The following is a 17,343-nucleotide window of genomic DNA, read 5'->3' as shown; positions in this document are numbered from 1 at the left end:
GCTTGGGAAGGACTGAACTATGGTATGTAAAGATGATGATCCAAAACAGATGGCCCATTTCCCTTTTTTTTGCAAGAGATTAAAAACCAGAGGAATGAGATTGTCATTTATCAAACCAGAAGGTAGATGAGGAAAAAGATTTCCACCCAAAGAATGGTAGCTATCTGAAGTGCACTGTCTGAGAAGGTGGTAGAGGCAGACATGCTCATTGTTTTAAATGCTAGTAAGTGTATTTGATAAAATGACTCACAGTGCAGTGAATGTAGTGCTGGAAAGTGACATTAGGTTGTCATGGATGTGTTAGGCTAAATGGCTTCTTTGAGTGTTGTAAATTTTCATGTATAAATGTGCCTTTTTTGTTAATCTGGAATAGTGAAGTTCAAGGGGGGGCCTATCAGCTGAGTTAACTGAATGTTGTTGTTGTTGTTGTTTTGATTTCAGTAGGAAGTAAGTATGACTTTTTGGGTGTGCTGAGTTAAGTCTGTCATGCACCTTGCTTTTCCTAAAGAGTAGTGATTATCTGCCCTTTGTGCTTACTCTTGAGCATTTGCTTGGTGTCTGGTGCTTCTTCACTGTAGAAGGAAGACTAGTCAATTGAATGAGTTATTGGAAGTTGATCACGGCAGTGGGCAGCTGAGGATGCTGTGTCAGGTTTTAAGAATTGCCACAGGAGATGGAGAACATGGGAATCTGAGTCTTTTTTGAAATTCTTGTCCAATTCAGCCAGCTTTATTTCCATGTCTAAATATATAATGTAAAATTACTTTGTTTAGTTCTCTCCCCTCTGCTCCCCCATCAATCATTAGATTTTTCACTTTTTGGAAGCAACTGCACCTCAAATCTCCTGAGCTTGCCAGTACTGGGAGGAGGTGTTTGCTGAATGAGTGGGAAGTGTTGATGTTGTGTTACGTATGTGAAGGGGACAAATGATGTTCTTTGAGATTGGCTCAGCATCAACGTTGTAAAATCTTTTGAAATTGGTTCTTAACTCTTCTCCTTTCAACTGGAGTAAGTTTTAACTTTGATACTGCAGTCTTAAGATGAGCTTTGTAATGTTGTATAGCAATACATGTTGGATCCAGTCAAAACTCTTGGGTAGGAACTAGCAGAACCAAAGGTTGTGTAGTTAAATTTGTGTTGAAATATTTGTATCAGGCAGTGACTTTGAGTGAAACTGATTACCTTTTATCAGAACTGGGTAAAATTGAGAGGAAGGGTTATTAAAGGTGCCTTAGAAGTGGTGATTAAATTGATGTTTCATATTTGTGGCCTTGGTAAGTGGGAAGGAAGAGTGTAAAATGTTGGGAATGATAACTCGTGGTTTCAGTGAAGAATGCCTTGAGAGGAGGAAAGACATGGAAATAAAGGAGTAAACTTAATATCCTAAAGAAGCATGGCCCCTTTGGGATTTTAACATGCAGAGGAATAGAATGTATTTGTGTGGTGACAAGAGGGTCTCAGTCCAAAATGTCAAATGTTTATTTATTTCCATAGATGCTTCCATAGGTGGAAGAAGGCAGCATACATGAGGTTTAGGAAGCAAGGATCAGATGGGTCTATTGAGGAATATAGGGTAGCAAGAAAGGAGCTTAAGAAGGGGCTGAGAAGAGCAAGAAGGGGTCATGAGAAGGCCTTGGCGAGTAGGGTAAAGGAAAACCCCAAGGCATTCTTCAGTTATGTGAAGAACAAAAGGATGGCAGGAGTAAAGGTAGGACCGATTAGAGATAATAGTGGGAAGATGTGCCTGGAGGCTGTGGAAGTGAGCGAGGTCCTCAATGAATACTTCTCTTCAGTTTTCACCAATGAGAGGGAACTTGATGATGGTGAGGACAATATGAGTGAGATTGATGTTCTGGAGCATGTTGATATTAAGGGAGAGGAAGTGTTGGAGTTGTTAAAATACATTAGGACAGATAAGTCCCCGGGGCCTGACGGATTATTCCCCAGGCTGCTCCACGAGGCGAGGGAAGAGATTGCTGAGCCTCTGGCTAGGATCTTTATGTTCTTGTTGTCCACAGGAATAGTACCGGATTATTGGAGGGAGGCGAATGTTGTCCCCTTGTTCAAAAAAAGGTAGTAGGGATAGTTCAGGTAATTATAGACCAGTTAGCCTTACGTCTGTGGTGGGAAAGCTGTTGGAAAAGATTCTTAGAGATAGGATCTATGGGCATTTAGAGAATCATGGTCTGATCAGGGACAGTCAGCATGGCTTTGTGAAGGGCAGATCATGTCTAACAAGCCTGATAGAGTTCCTTGAGGAGGTGACCATGCATATAGATGAGGGTAGTGCAGAGGATGTGATCTACATGGATTTTAGTAAGGCATTTGACAAGGTTCCACATGGTAGGCTGATTCAGAAAGTCAGAAGGCATGGGATCCAGGGAAGTTTGGCCAGGTGGATTCAGAATTGGCTTGTCTGCAGAAAGCAGAGGGTCGTGGTGGAGGGAGTACATTCAGATTGGAGGGTTGTGACTAGTGGTGTCCCACAAGGATCTGTTCTAGGACCTCTACTTTTCGTGATTTTTATTAACGATCTGGATGTGGGGGCCGAAGGGTGGGTTGGCAAGTTTGCAGACGACACAAAGATTGGTGGTGTTGTAGATAGTGTAGAGGATTGTCAAAGATTGCAGAGAGACATTGATAGGATGCAGAAGTGGGCTGAAAAGTGGCAGATGGAGTTCAACCTGGAGAAGTGTGAGGTGGTACACTTTGGAAGGACAAACTCCAAGACAGAGTACAAAGTAAATGTCAGGATACTTGTTAGTGTGGAGGAGCAGAGGGATCTGGGGGTACTTGTCCACAGATCCCTGAAAGTTGCCTCACAGGTAGATAGAGTAGTTAAGAAAGCTTATGGGGTGTTAGTTTTCAAAAGTCGAGGAATCGAGTTTAAGAGACGCGACGTAAAGATGCAGCTCTATAAAACTCTAGTTAGACCACACTTGGGAGAGTACTGTGTCCAGTTCTGGTCGCCTCACTATAGGAAGGATGTGGAAGCGTTGGAAAGGGTACAGATGAGATTTACCAGGATGCTGTCTGGTTTAGAGAGTATGGATTATGATCAGAGATTAAGGGAGCTAGGGCTTTACTCTTTGGAGAGGAGGAGGATGAGAGGAGACATGATAGAGGTGTACAAGATATTAAGAGGAATAGACAGAGTGGACAGCCAGCGCCTCTTCCCCAGGGCACCACTGCTCAGTACAAGAGGACATGGCTTTAAGTTAAGGGGAGGGAAGTTCAAGGAGCATATTAGAGGAAGGTTTTTCACTCAGAGAGTGGTTGGTGCGTGGAATGCACTGCCTGAGTCAGTGGTGGTGGTCACTAGTGAAGTTTAAGAGACTACTAGACAAGTATATGGAGGAATTTAAGTTGGGGGGGTTATATGGGAGGCAGGGTTTGAGGGTTGGCACAATATTGTGGGCTGAAGGGCCTGTAATGTGCTGTACTATTCTATGTTCTATGCTGCCTAACCTGCTGGAGTTCTTGCAGCATTTTTTCGTGTGTGACTCTGGATTTCCAGCATCTGCAGACTCTGTGTTTATGAATTATGTGGTGACATGTGAGAATGTCAGGAAATGTGGAGGTGGATGAGGTGAAAGAGAATACAGTCTTGTTTTTGGGAGAAGATGTGAGAGTGGAAATGCTGGAAATAGAACTGAGGGACTATGTTGGTTTGGAATCTCTGAAGGCATTGTCAGAATAGGTGGTGTGCAGCAAAGGGGAATTAAAGGGAAATGAGTAAATAGCAGAAAATTTGAACACGTGTTTTAAGATGCTGAGATTAAAATCTGAAGTGGAAAATTACTGAAGCAAAATACGAGCAGGAGATAGTAACTAAATAATCAGTACTGTCGCAGGAAAGGTGCTGAGTAAGGGGTGCCAGCTTCCTCACTGCAGGGATATTGATATTGTGATCTGTCAAAGTTCCCTGGCTTCTAGAAATGACTGGTCCATGGGTAGGGAAGATTTAGAGTTACATTGGTCCAAATGCATGCAAATGGAACTTGCTGAGAAAGACTCCTTTGGTGATATGGATGGGTTGGCCAAAGCTTCTGTGTCTATGCTATGTAATATTAATTCTGTAACCTAGTAGATTTACAAAGCATAAATGTAGCGCTTTAGGAAAGAAGGGCAGTAGGTAAAGGTGGTCAGTTAGCATTGCCATTGCTGTTGAACATTATTCGAATTACTATTTTTAGAAAAGTACAGTGTCCAGTTAATTGGGACATATCAGAGCCAGTCCATTTTGGCCCAATTAAATGCCTGTCCCAATTAAGTTTCATGGAAATCGTTAAAAAGCCATAAAAAGACTGCCATTTAACTGAGTAACAAATTGTGTATCTAAGTGAAATACAAAAGAAATTGGAACACTACCGATACTATTGGTGGTTGTCAATTATATGACTGAACACCAGTGCGGGAGAGTTTTTAAATTGGAAAAGCTGTTGCATTGAAATTTTGGTTGCAGTGGGTGACCATGACTACTTATGATCCTTGAAATGCCCTTTACTGTCCACGGAGCACTGCAGAATGTTTTTCTTGACCATTGGATCTCACTGTTAATCTCATCTGCCCTGTCTGCCGGAGCTGACTTGATGTGCTAGGAAAGACATGTGCCTATTTCACTGGGAGCTGAAACAGCAGCTACCCTTACCTGGTTTAGCCCATTTGTTGAAGCAGTGTGCTGGGCTGTGGACAAACAGCCACAAGAATGAGCTGAGTCTCGTAGGGACTGAAGGTAGCATTCAAGATGCTTTTGTAGTTCCTAACTTTAAGAGTGAAACCTTTTCATTTTAAGTCTTGACTGTTTCTGACATTTCCAAGCTTGAATTATTGAAATCGCGGTGTATTCTCTAATGGCTACACAAATGCATACAACTGACACTAGTTACAAACTGTTCCGCAACAGATTCCTGCCCCAATTAAGAGGCATAGTGTCCCAAATAAAGGGAATCCCAGCTATTTGGTTGATTATTTTGAATCGGGAGCAAGTTACAGCTTGTGATTCAGCTGGGAGCTCAGAGAATTCGACCGTGTAGGTAGGATTTAAGCCTACCTGGTCAATACCTGTGGAGGAGGGGGAACTGCGCAGGCGCGAGTGACGTCAGCGTCGAGCGCGCACTTTAAAAGGCAGGACTTCTTTTCAGAGTGGTCATTTGAATCGGGAGCAAGTCACAGCTTGTGATTCAGCTGGGAGCTCAGAGAATTCAACCGTGTAGGTAGGATTTAAGCCTACCTGGTCAATACCTGTGGAGGAGGGGAACTGCGCAGGCGCGAGTGACATCAGCGTCGAGCGCGCACTTTAAAAGGCAGGACTTCTTGTCAGAGCGGGCAGTGGAGTCTGTGGAAGCAGAGTCCTGGGCTTTGGCGTAAGGGGACTTTGGTAAAGCTGTGTGATTGCTCGCTGAGGGGAAGAAGGTAAGGTCGCTAGGTGCTTTTTAGACTTATTCTATTAATTCAGTTCAGGTATGGGGGAGACAGTCAGAGCAGTGGTGTGCTCTGTATGCAGTATGTGGGAAGTCAGGGTCAACACAGTTGTCCCTGATGACCACACCTGCAAGAGGTGCGTCCAGCTGCAGCTCCTATCAGCCCGAGTTAGGGAGTTGGAGTTGGAGCTGGATGAACTACGGATCATTTGGGAGGCAGAGGCAGATATAGATAGGAGTTATCAGGAGGTAGTCACACCAAAAAACCAAGAAGTAGGCAGATGGGTGACGGTCCAGAGAGGCAGGGGGAGCAGGCAGAGAGAGCAGAGCACCCCTGCGGCCATTCCCATTAACAATAAGTATACCATACTGGATACTGTTGATGGGGATGACCTACCAGGAATGAGTTGTAGTGGTCCTGCCTCTGGCACAGAGATTGAACCCTCAACTAGAAAGGGGAGGAGGGAAGAGAAGAGAGCGATAGTTTTAGGGGATTCTATAGTTAGGGGGGCAGATAGGAGATTTTGTGGGGCAGATCGGGAGTCTGGGATGGTATGTTGCCTCCCTGGTGCCAGGGTCCGGGACATCTCAGATCGGGTGCAGGCTATTCTTGAGAACGAGGGCATGAACCCAGATGTAGTGGTCCATGTAGGGACCAACGATGTAGGTAAGGTGAGTGAGGGGGTCCTGCTTAGAGAGTTCAGGGAGTTAGGAGTGAAGCTGAAAGGCAGGACCTCCAGGGTGACAATCTCGGGATTGCTACCTGTGCCACGTGCGAGTGAGGTGAAGAATAAAATGATTATGCACATTAATATGAGGCTGAGAGCATGGTGCAGGAAGGAAGGGTTCAGGTTTTTGGATAATTGGTCTTTGTTCCAGGGACATTGGGATCTGTTTCGAAGGGACGGTCTACATCTGAACCGGAGGGGTACTAACATTCTTGGAGTGTTTGCCAGTGCTGCTCGGTGGGGGGGGGGGGGGGGTTTAAACTAGATGTGCAGGGGGCAGGGATCCAGATCCAGAGGGTTGGTCAGAAGGAGCATGGGGTTAAATGTGTAGAAGGTTTGGGTGATCTTGAGAAGGTCATCAAAATTCAGGGTGCAATTAGCCCGATGGAAGTTCAAGGAGCTGGGTTAGGTACAGTAGACAGTGTTTTAAGCAAAGAGTGGAGGAATGGGCTAAGAATTCTATACTTGAATGCGCGTAGTGTCAGAAATAAGACAGATGAGCTTGAAGCTCAGATGAAAATGGGGAACTACGATATTGTTGGGATAACGGAGACATGGCTGCAAGGGGATCAGGCCTGGGAATTGAGTGTACCAGGGTGTACGTGCTATCGTAGAGACAGAAATATGGGAAGAGGGGGTGGGGTGGCCCTGTTGGTGAGGAATGAGATTCAGTCCTTAGCAAGAGGTGACTTGGGAACAGGGGAAGTAGAGTCTGTGTGGATTGAGCTGAGGAACAGTAAGGGTAAAAAGACGCTAATGGGTGTTGTGTACAGGCCCCCAAACAGTAGCGTGGATATTGGGTACAAGTTGATTAGGGAGTTAACATTGGCATGTGCTAAAGGTAATGTAGTCGTTATGGGAGATTTCAACATGCAGGTGAACTGGGAGAATCAGGTAGGTGCTGGACCCCAGGATAGGGAGTTTGTGGAGTGTCTAAGGGATGTATTTTTGGAACAGCTTGTGCTTGAGCCAACCAGGAACGAGGCTATTTTGGACTTGGTGATGTGTAATGAACAGGAATTGATAAGTGATCTTGAAGTAAAGGAGCCATAAGGAAGTAGTGATCATAACATGATAAGTTTTTGAGAGGGATAAGGGCAGATCAGAGGTGTCAGTGTTGCAATTAAATAAAGGAGATTACGGAGCCATGAGGGAAGAGCTGGCCAAAGTTAAATGGGCGGATGCCCTGGCAGGAAAGACAGTGGATCAGCAGTGGCAGATATTCTTGGACATAATACAAAAGATGCAAAAGCAGTTCATTCCAATGAGAAGGAAGGATTCAAAGAGGGGGAAGGGGCCACAGTGGTTGACAAAGGAAGTCAGAGATTGTATAGCATTAAAGAAAAAGAAGTATGACACGGCTAAGATGAGTGGGAATACAGATGATTGGGAAAGTTTTAAGGAACAGCAGATCTTAACTGAAAAAGCAATACGGAGAGAAAAAATCAGGTATGAGCTCAGTCTAGCCAGGAATATAAAAGGGGGATAGCAAAAGCTTTTTTAGCTATGTGAAGAGAAAGAAGATAGTTAAGAACAATGTTGGCCCCTTGAAGAATGAATTGGGAGAAATTGTTATGGGAAACAGGGAAATGGCAACAGAATTTAATGCGTAATTTAGATCTGTCTTCACCAGGGAGGACACAAGCAATCTCCCAGATGTATGGATGGGCCAGGGTCATAAGATATCAGAGGAATTGAGACAGATTGACATTAGGAAAGAAACTGTGATGAGTAGACTGGTAGGACTGAAGGCTAATAAATCCCCGGGTCCAGATGGTCTGCATCCGAGGGTTCTAAAAGAGGTGGCTCAGGAAATTGCGGATGCATTGGTAATCATTTTCCAATGTTCCTTAGATTCAGGATCAGTTCCTGAAGATTGGAGAGTGGCTAATGTTATCCCACTTTTCAAGAAGGGAGGGAAGGAGAAAACGGAGAACTATCGCCCTGTTAGCCTAACGTCAGTCGTGGGGAAGATGCTTGAGTCCATTATTAAGGACGAAATAGTGGCACATCTAGATGGCAGAAATAGGATTAGGCCGAGCCAGCATGGATTTACCAAGGGCAAATCATGCTTGACTAATCTGTTGGAGTTTTTTGAGGGTGTAACAAGGATGTTAGATGAGGGTAAGCCAGTGGATGTTGTATACCTAGATTTTCAGAAGGCATTCGATAAGGTGCCACATAGGCGATTGGTGAGTAAAATCAGAGCTCATGGCATTGGGGGCAGGGTTTCAACATGGATAGAAAACTGGTTGGCAGATAGAAAGCAAAGGGTAGCAGTGAATGGGTGTTTCTCAGACTGGCTGGAGGTGACTAGTGGGGTACCACAGGGCTCTGTATTGGGACCACAGCTCTTTACGATTTATGTCAATGATTTAGATGAGGGCATTGAAAACTATATCAGCAAGTTTGCTGACGATACTAAACTGGGTGGCAGTGTGATATGCGAAGAGGACGTTAGGAGAATGCAGGGAGACTTAGATAGGCTGGGTGAGTGGGCAGATACTTGGCAGATGTCATTCAATGTGAATAAATGTGAAGTTCCCCACTTTGGAAGCAGGAACAAGAGGGCAGAGCATTGTCTGAACGGTGTAGAGTTAGGTAAGGGAGAAATGCAAAGAGATCTAGGAGTCCTAGTTCACCAGTCAATGAAGGTGAATGAGCAAGTGCAACAGGCAGTGAAGAGGGCAAATGGATTGTTGGCCTTTGTTACAAGGGGAATTGAATACAAGAGCAAGGATGTCCTTTTGCATTTGTACAGGGCCTTGGTGAGACCACACCTGGAATATTATGTACAGTTTTGGTCTCCAGGTTTAAGGAAGGACATTCTGGCAATTGAGGAAGTGCAGCGTAGATTCACTAGGTTGATTCCTGGGATGGCAGGGCTGTCTTACGCTGAGAGATTGGAGAGATTGGGCTTGTACACGCTGGAATTGAGGAGATTGAGAGGGGATCTGATTGAAACGTTTAAGATAATTAAAGGATTTGATAGGATTGAGGCAGGAAATATGTTCCAGATGTTGGGAGAGTCCGGTACCAGAGGGCATGGATTGAGAATAAGAGGTCAGTTATTTAAAACAGAGTTGAGGAAGAGCTTCTTCTCCCAGAGAGTTGTGGAGGTGTGGAATGCACTGCCTCGGAAGACGGTGGAGGCCAATTCTCTGGATGCTTTCAAGAAGGAGCTAGATAGATATCTGATGGATAGGGGAATCAAGGGATATGGGGACAAGGCAGGGACTGGGTATTGATTGTGAATGATCAGCCATGATCTCAGAATGGCGGTGCAGACTCGAGGGGCCGAATGGTCTACTTCTGCACCTATTGTCTATTAGTTTTTGTTCTTTAACGGTTGTTCCAAATAAGTTTCTGCCCTGATTAACTGATGTCCAAATTAAATGGAATCCATTGTACTTGTATTTGAGCAATTTATGAGGTTCTTTTGGGACATCAAGTGATGTGAGTACAGGGGAATGAATGGATGGATGAGTGTACTTGTAGACACTACAGATTCTGCATATGTTGGATAGCCAGAGCAACACACACAAAATGCTGGAGGAACTGAGCAGGTCTGAATAAACAGTTGACATTTTGGGCCAAGACCCTTCTTTAGGGCTGTATAGGAAAGGGGAAGATACCAGAGTAAAAAGGTGGGAGAGGGGAAGAGGGAGAGCTAGAAGGTGATAGGTGAAGCTCGGTGGGTGGGAAAGGTAAAGAAGAAGGAATCTGATAGGAGATGAGAATGGGCCGTGGGGGAAAGGGAAGAAGGAGAAGCGGTAAAAGGCCTGAGTGGGGAATAGAAACGAGGGAAGGGGAAAAAAATACTGGAAGGAGAAATCTATATTCATGCCATCAGGTTGGAGGCTCTCCAGGTGGAATATGAGATGTTACACTCCATGGTAAATGAGGAGCCCATGTCGGAACAGGAATGGGGATAGGAATTAAAGTGGTTGGCCACCAGGAAACTGCTTTTTGCAGGTGGAGCAGACATGCTCAACAAAGCAGTGTACCAATTTACATTGGGAATTCCCATTGTAGAGGAATCCGCATTAGGAGCATTGGATGCAATAGATGACCCCAATAGAGTGTATGGGACACTGGAAAAATGTTGAATTTCCCCTTGGGGATGAATAAAGTATCTATCTATCTATCTAGATTCGCAGGTGAAGTGTTGCCTCACCTGGAAGGACTATTTGGGGCCCTAAATGGCGGTGAAAGAGGAGGTGAATGGGCAGGTATAGCATGCAGAAAATGGAGAGTTGGAGGTGGGGATCGTAAAGATGTGTTTGGTGGTAGGATCCTGTTGAAGATAGCAGAAGCTGTGGAGAATGATGTGTTGGCTATGGAGGCTCAAGAGGAGCTTTCATTGTTAAGGGTGCAGCAATGTTTGGGAAATAGAGGAGATGTGGGTGAGGGCAGCATCAGTGGAATCAGTGGAGAAGGAAGAGAAACTTTCTTTGGAGGACACTTCTGATGAACTGAAAATGAAAGCCTCATCTTGACATGCAGCAGAGACGAAGGAACGTGTGAAAGGGATTAGTAGGAGGCTGGGTGGGCAGAGGTATAGTTAAGGTAGCCATGGGACAATGTCAGCAGACGGTTTTTCTCGATAAGTGGAGAAAGGGAAGAGAAATGGAGCAAGTGAATTTAAGGGTAGGGTGGAAGTTGCAGGCAAAGTTGAAGAAATTGATGAGCTTAGCATTGGTGCATGAAACAGCATCAGTACAATTGTCAATATAGTCTAGGAAGAGTTGGGCAGTATTGCCATAGAAGGATTGGTACATAGACCATTCTATGTAGGCAAACAGATGGCAGGCATAGCAGGGGCCCATAGTTACCCCTTGAGTTTTGAGAAAGTGGGAGGAGTTGAAGGAGATGTTGAGGGTGAGGACTAAGTTTGCCAGGCAGACGAGGGTGGTGGTAGAGGGGAATTGGTTGGATCTTTTGAGAAAGAAGTGGACAGCTTTAAGGCCTCCTTGCATGGACATCCATGGTAAAAATGAGCCAGTCAGGGCCCGGGAATTTCTTTCTTTCTAAGAGACATTTTTGTAGGGTGTCACTTTAAAGGTCAATATATTAAGAACTTGTGGAATTGTGGATAACAGATTATTATGTCCATTAGATTGACTACTGAGAGAAAACACTATGGATTTTCATTTTGGCATCAGTGAAGCTGATAGGTTCAAAATGAGTGAGGAAAACGGAACAAGATGATTCAAGAGTGCCCCCACAGAGCAGGATGCATTTAAAGGGAGTGCAGAAACCAGGACCTCAGCAAGTGGCCTGGCAAGTGGAAACTGCAAGTCATCTGTTTGAGGATTTCATAATCACTGCTTGGATAATGGAAAGGTTGGATAGTGAATTATTGGAGATGTGCTTAAATGAAGGGAGTCAACCGTATTGCAACTGAATTACCTGAGAGACAAAAAGTAGTAAAGTCTATTGAAGTCAAAGGCTGTAAGTTCATACAAGTGGTTTTCAGTTTGTGCGGAAATTTGACATGTGGAGTTTAATATTCAGCCATATGATATCTACTTTGGCAGGAATAGAAAAGCAATATTTGTTAAACAGAGAAAGACTAAAATATGTTGTATTGGGGTGTCATTGTATGTGCAGTGTAATGTTCGCATGCGGGCCAGCAGATGAAATGTGGGATTAGAGTGACAGAGATGTTTTGGTTGGTGAGCTCTGCACATTTTGTTTTCTTTATTTGACCAGACACTTAGTGGAATTATAAGGATTAGAAGGATTCTTTAATTTGATTCCCTGGATCGAGACCTTACCATATGAAATGATAGATGTTTTATTGGAAGTTGCAAGGTTCTGAGGGGACATGAGAGTGTGAACGTTATTTTTCTCTATTCTCACAGTGATCCAGAACTAAAGGCATGGTTTAGCAACGTTAAAGATAATTAAGAAATTTATTTTGAATTTTCAATCTTTGGAATTTTGTTTTGGTTCTTTGGAAGTTGAATCATTGAATAGATTCAGAGTAGAAGTATGTAGACAGGGTCTTAAAGCTTTTGGCACATTGACCTTCATAAACCAATGTATTTGAGTACAGCAGGTGGGATGTTATGTTGAAGTTCTATAAGGTGTTGGTTTGGAGTATTGGAGTATTTCATTTGGAATATTGTGTAAATTTGTTCACCAACCTATAGAAAGGATTTAAATAGGGTTGAAAGATGACTGAGAAAATTTACAAGGATGTTGTTGAGACTGGAGGACCTGAATTACAAGGAAAGATTGAATAGGTTAGGACTTTATTCCTTGGACTGTAGAAGATTGAGGGGAGATTTGATAGAGGTTACAAAATTGTGGGACATAGATAGGATAAATGTAAGATTGTAGCGGTGTGCTACACGCAGCGCTAAAATTACGACACGGAGTCGGTAACTGCAGTCGAAGGAAAAAACTTTATTCGAATTCTTCAGCCTCACTTTTAAGCCTCCCTCAACCTGCCCCCCGTGGCGCAGAGGCTCCAAAGCTCTGTGCTCGCAAACCCCTGTAGGCTATCTAATTGTGAGTCGGTTCGGATGTGCCAGGAAATGGGTCGCCACATAACCCCCCCCCCCTCCAGAACCGGCGATACACCCCCCAATGACCACAGACTGGGCCAGAACCTGCTTGGGAGGTCGGCCTCTGCGCCGAGGTGCTGGAAACTCGGCCGGTTGCGCCAGGTCCACATGGGCCGGTTTGAGGCGGTCCACCGTGAAAACCTCCTCTTTCCCCCCAATGTCCAGCACGAACGTGGACCCGTTGTTCTGGAGCACCATAAACGGCCCCTCGTATGGCCGCTGCAGCGGTGGCCGATGCCCGCCCCTTCGTACAAACACAAACTTACAGTTCTGTAGGTCTTTGGGTACGCAGGTCGGGTGCCGCCCGTGCTGTGAAGTGGGTATGGGGGCCAGGTTACCGAGCTTCTCGCGTAGTCTGCCCAGGACTGCTGCGGGATCCTCCTTCGCCAGTCGGAGCTTGTCCGGGGGAAGCCGCCAAGCGCGGGCATGGAGGGGTGGTCCCTGGGTCAGGATGTGGTGCTGTACGCCGTGCCTGCGCATGGCCGCTGTGAACTGCGGTGCCAGAACTGATGGGAAATCCGCCAGGACCCTGGTGAAGTCGTTGTCGGACAGCGTAATGGAGCCGAGGTGAGGGGCTGGCAACTGGGCTGAACCCAGGGAGAACGTCTGAAAGGTCTCGGCGTGTACCAGTCTCTTCCTGGGGAGGTCGACCAGTAGGCTGTGAGCCCGCAAAAAATCCGCACCCAGAAGCGGTTGGGCTACGGCGGCCAGTGTGAAGTCCCACGTGAATTGGCTGGAGCCGAACTGTAGCTGCACCTGACGGGTGCCATAGGTCCTTACTGTGCTGCCATTCACGGCCCTCAGGGGGGGACCCGGTGCCCTGCTGCGGGTGTCGTAACTCGTCGGAGGTAAAACGCTGATCTCAGCCCCAGTATCGACCAAAAACCGTCGTCCCCACCTTCTATCCCACACATACAGGAGGCTATCCCGATGGCCAGCCGCCGTAGCCATCAGCGGCGGCTGGCCCTGGCGTTTCCCGGGAACTTGCAGGGCGGGCGACAACGGCGGGCTTCTGCGCCCCACAGCTGGTGGTAGAAGCACCAGTGTTCATTGGGCCGGGGGTTGGCGGGCTCTGCGGCCGGGCCTGGACTGGTTTGCTGCCGGGAGCGTGGCTGGGAGATCTGTGCAATGGACGCCCTGCTCACCTTTTTGGCGTTCCACAGCAAGTCCGCCCGGGCTGCCACCTTCCGGGGGTCACTGAAATCCGCGTCAGACAGCAGCAGGCATATGTCCTCGGGCAGCTGCTCCAGGAATGCCTGCTCAAACATGAGGGAGGGTGTGTGTCCGTCGGCGAGAGACAACATCTCATTCATTAAACCCGATGGAGGTCTGTCGCCCAAGCCATCCAGGTGCAGTAAATGGGCAGCCCGCTCGCGCCGTGAGAGTCCGAAAGTCCTGAGGAGCAGGGCTTTGAATTCCGTGTACTTGCCGTCTGCCGGGGGCGACTGTACGAACTCCGCGACCTGGGCCGCTGTGTCCTGGTCGAGGGAGCTCACCACGTAGTAGTAGCGGGTGTCGTCTGAGGTGATCTGGCGAACGTGGAATTGGGCTTCGGCTTGCTGGAACCATAGGTTCGGGCGCTGTGTCCAGAAACCCGGCAGTTTCAACGAAACCGCATGAACAGAGGCGGCGTCGGTCATTTCTGGTCCAAAAATCGTTTGGACTGTCGGGGTCACCAATTGTAGCAGTGTGCTACACGCAGCGCTAAAATAACGACACGGAGTCGGTAACTGCAGTCGAAGGAAAAAACTTTATTCGAAATCTTCAGCCTCACTTTTAAGCCTCTCTCAACCTGCCCCCCATGGCGCAGAGGCTCCAAAGCTCTGTGCTCGCAAACCCCCGTAGGCTATCTAATTGTGAGTCGGCTCGGATGTGGCAGGAAATGGGTCGCCACAAGATGGCTTTTTCCACTGAGTATGGGTGAGACTGCAACTAGAGGTCATGGGTTAAAGGTGAAAGGTGAAAATATTAAGGGAAACTTGAGGGGAAATTTCTTCACTTGGAGGGTTGTGTGAGAGTGGAGTGAGCTGTCAGCAAAAGTGGTGCATGCAAGCTCCATTTCAATGTTTGAGAAGTTTGGACAGGCCCATGAATGGTAGTGATAGGAGGGCTATGGTCCCGGTGCACATTGATTGGAGTAGATAGTTTGAATAGTTCAACATGACTAGAAGGACCAAAGGGCCTGTTTCTGTGCTGTACTCTGTCTATGACTTTGGTCAGTACAGAAGATTTTTGATTATGGGGAACACAAGGTAATGGAGCTGAAGCCAAAATCAGCTGAAAGAAGGTGGTGGGTAAGGGCTGTCAGAGAAGGTGTCAGTGAGGGCATTATATGGAGCATCTTAATTTGCATAGACTGAAACATCAGGTCAGTAGAGGCAGCCTAAGTGAAAAGTTATGTTCTGAGTTGAGCAGAGTGCACTTTTCCTTGATGAAGAATTGTGCAATGGGCGAGGGCTGATTATTGTGATGATGTTTGAAGATGTTGCTTGGTAGCAGCAACAATGATGTAGTTGAATTTTGTGTTTGGTTTGGGAGACAAAAATAAAAAGCATTTTAAACTTAAGTGGCAGGCATAAAAGCAAAGCCAAGTAAACTAGGTAAAGTAGGCTGAAGGATTGAAAAATCTGAGTACCTGCCCTCAACTGATCAGAGCAGATACTTTACAGTGATGGAAAAGTTGTTCCAAGGGAAGATCCACCATCTGTGTTGTTTCTTTTTGAAACAATGGTGTTTCATTTAAAGATGAAGTGTATTCTGCAAAGACTGATTGTAGATCAAAAAGCTGAATGGACTATAACATAAAAAGCAAGAATTGCCAAACAATAATGATGAAAAGGATAAAACTAAGATGAAGCTAAACCAAAAAGAAAAGTTTCTATTGAAATTCAGAAAAAGGCAAGTGTTACAAATTGAGTGCTTGTCTTACAGATAGTGAGATTTTTCTTTTCTTGCTGTCCCATGTTTACATTTTGAATTGTGGAATCCAGTTGAGTGTAGTTACAGATGAGCTACAAAGTAATTTCAGACACAACTGACAATGTTACATCTATACTTATTTATCCTTTTGTCATAGAGTCTGCATTTGTGATTGATCAGCTGTTTTGTTACAAGCAATGTGTGAGTCTTTTGAAGTACTTTATCAACTTATCACATATGATAAGGGCATTGAAGTTTAAAACACACTTGAAATAAAGGGCTGTGCAATTCACTTCGCTTGAAGTGGTGCTGCACAAAATAAAACTCTGTTGGAGGAACTCAGTAATTTGAGCTGCATCTTTGGGGGAAGGGTGTGAAACAAGGGTAGGAAGGAATTATTCCAGTCCTGATGCAGCATTTTGACCGAAGACATTGAAAAGTTTACAAGCACGGGTGCTGCTCGTCCTATTGAGTTACTCCAGATTATTTGTGCTTTGCTTCTAGCATCTGCTGTCTCTCTTTTCCTTGCAGAAAAAACCCTCATTTGATTAGAGATTCTCAAACTTGACGTTTATATGGTTCATGTCATATTTACCTTTATCCAATTTCAAAACTGGAGCAGAAATAATTGGGTTCAGTGCTAACCCTGTATTCAAGTATATGATGTTTATGCACTTCTGACTGAATTGAGGTGCACCACAGGAATTAGACACCAGAAGTATATTATAAGCGAGCTTGGTGTGGTCTAGAATTTTTGAGTAAAAGTCTTACTGGCATCTGGAGCTTGGCATTTGACGTATGTAATGTCTGGTCAACTGCTTTGAGCAACATAAATCATCCTTTATTTTGTTCCATCCATATGTCTGCACAAGATTGTACTGCTGGCTTTGGTTCTTGGCTAGCCAGCTTCATATACGGTGGATTCTAGTTAATTTGAATTGACACATCAGGACTAGTACATTTTGACCCAATTAAGCGGCTGTCCCACTTAGTTGAAGTTTTGTGGAAATAGTTAAAAAGGTATACTTAAAAAAAGAGACTACAGTTTAACTGACTAACAAATTATGTATTTAAATCTGGGGTCAGCAACCTTTTTGCTTCTGTGGGCCAGATCGCGTATTAATGAGCGGACAGTAGGCCAGATAAATGCCATAAAAAAACTTGAAATATGGGAATTATCCATTTAAATACATCTAGTTATGTTTTGCCTCAAATTAATGAATAATGCATGCTAGAAAATCATTTGTGCTTAACCAAGGATGTCAAATAGTAAAGAACTCAGTTTAGCTGCAGTTTATTTCAATCAAGGAATCTTTTGAATCTATTAAAAGGACACAAAGAATCTTTAAACATAAAACGTATGAACATGTTGCATTGAATGGTGGTAAATTAAGTATAATAAAAAAGAAAATTTTAATACAAACAGTCGATAAATCAATGTGAAACTTGATGCTGTTTGTTGCTTTAAAGCTTCTCAATATTGGGTGTCAGACTTGTTGATGCCAAGAGCAAGACATTATCCAGATGGGATCAGTCAGTCTTGTTCTCAAATGGTTCTTGGCGTGCTTCATTTTTGAAAATAATTGCTCGCACAGATAAGTGCTGCCAAACAATGATGCCATCTTTTTTGCATGGTCCACTAAGTTAGGATACTTCCCACTTGGACGAATATATTTTCTATAGAAGTCAAGCACTGAC

The 17,343-nt window shown here is 44.9% G+C and overlaps 1 protein-coding gene across 1 annotated transcript in view; it reads left to right on the top strand.

Annotated features, from left to right (window-relative positions):
- The window catches only part of snd1 (staphylococcal nuclease and tudor domain containing 1), a 990,315-nt gene that overhangs the window by 42,445 nt on the left and 930,527 nt on the right, over positions 1-17,343 (top strand). The gene's annotated exons all lie outside the window — the stretch shown is intronic.

Source organism: Hypanus sabinus, chromosome 13 (genome assembly GCF_030144855.1).
Source record: "Hypanus sabinus isolate sHypSab1 chromosome 13, sHypSab1.hap1, whole genome shotgun sequence".
Taxonomy (NCBI): domain Eukaryota; kingdom Metazoa; phylum Chordata; class Chondrichthyes; order Myliobatiformes; family Dasyatidae; genus Hypanus; species Hypanus sabinus.
Note: the sequence above shows the minus strand (reverse complement) of the source record. Positions and strands in the feature narration are given on the sequence as shown.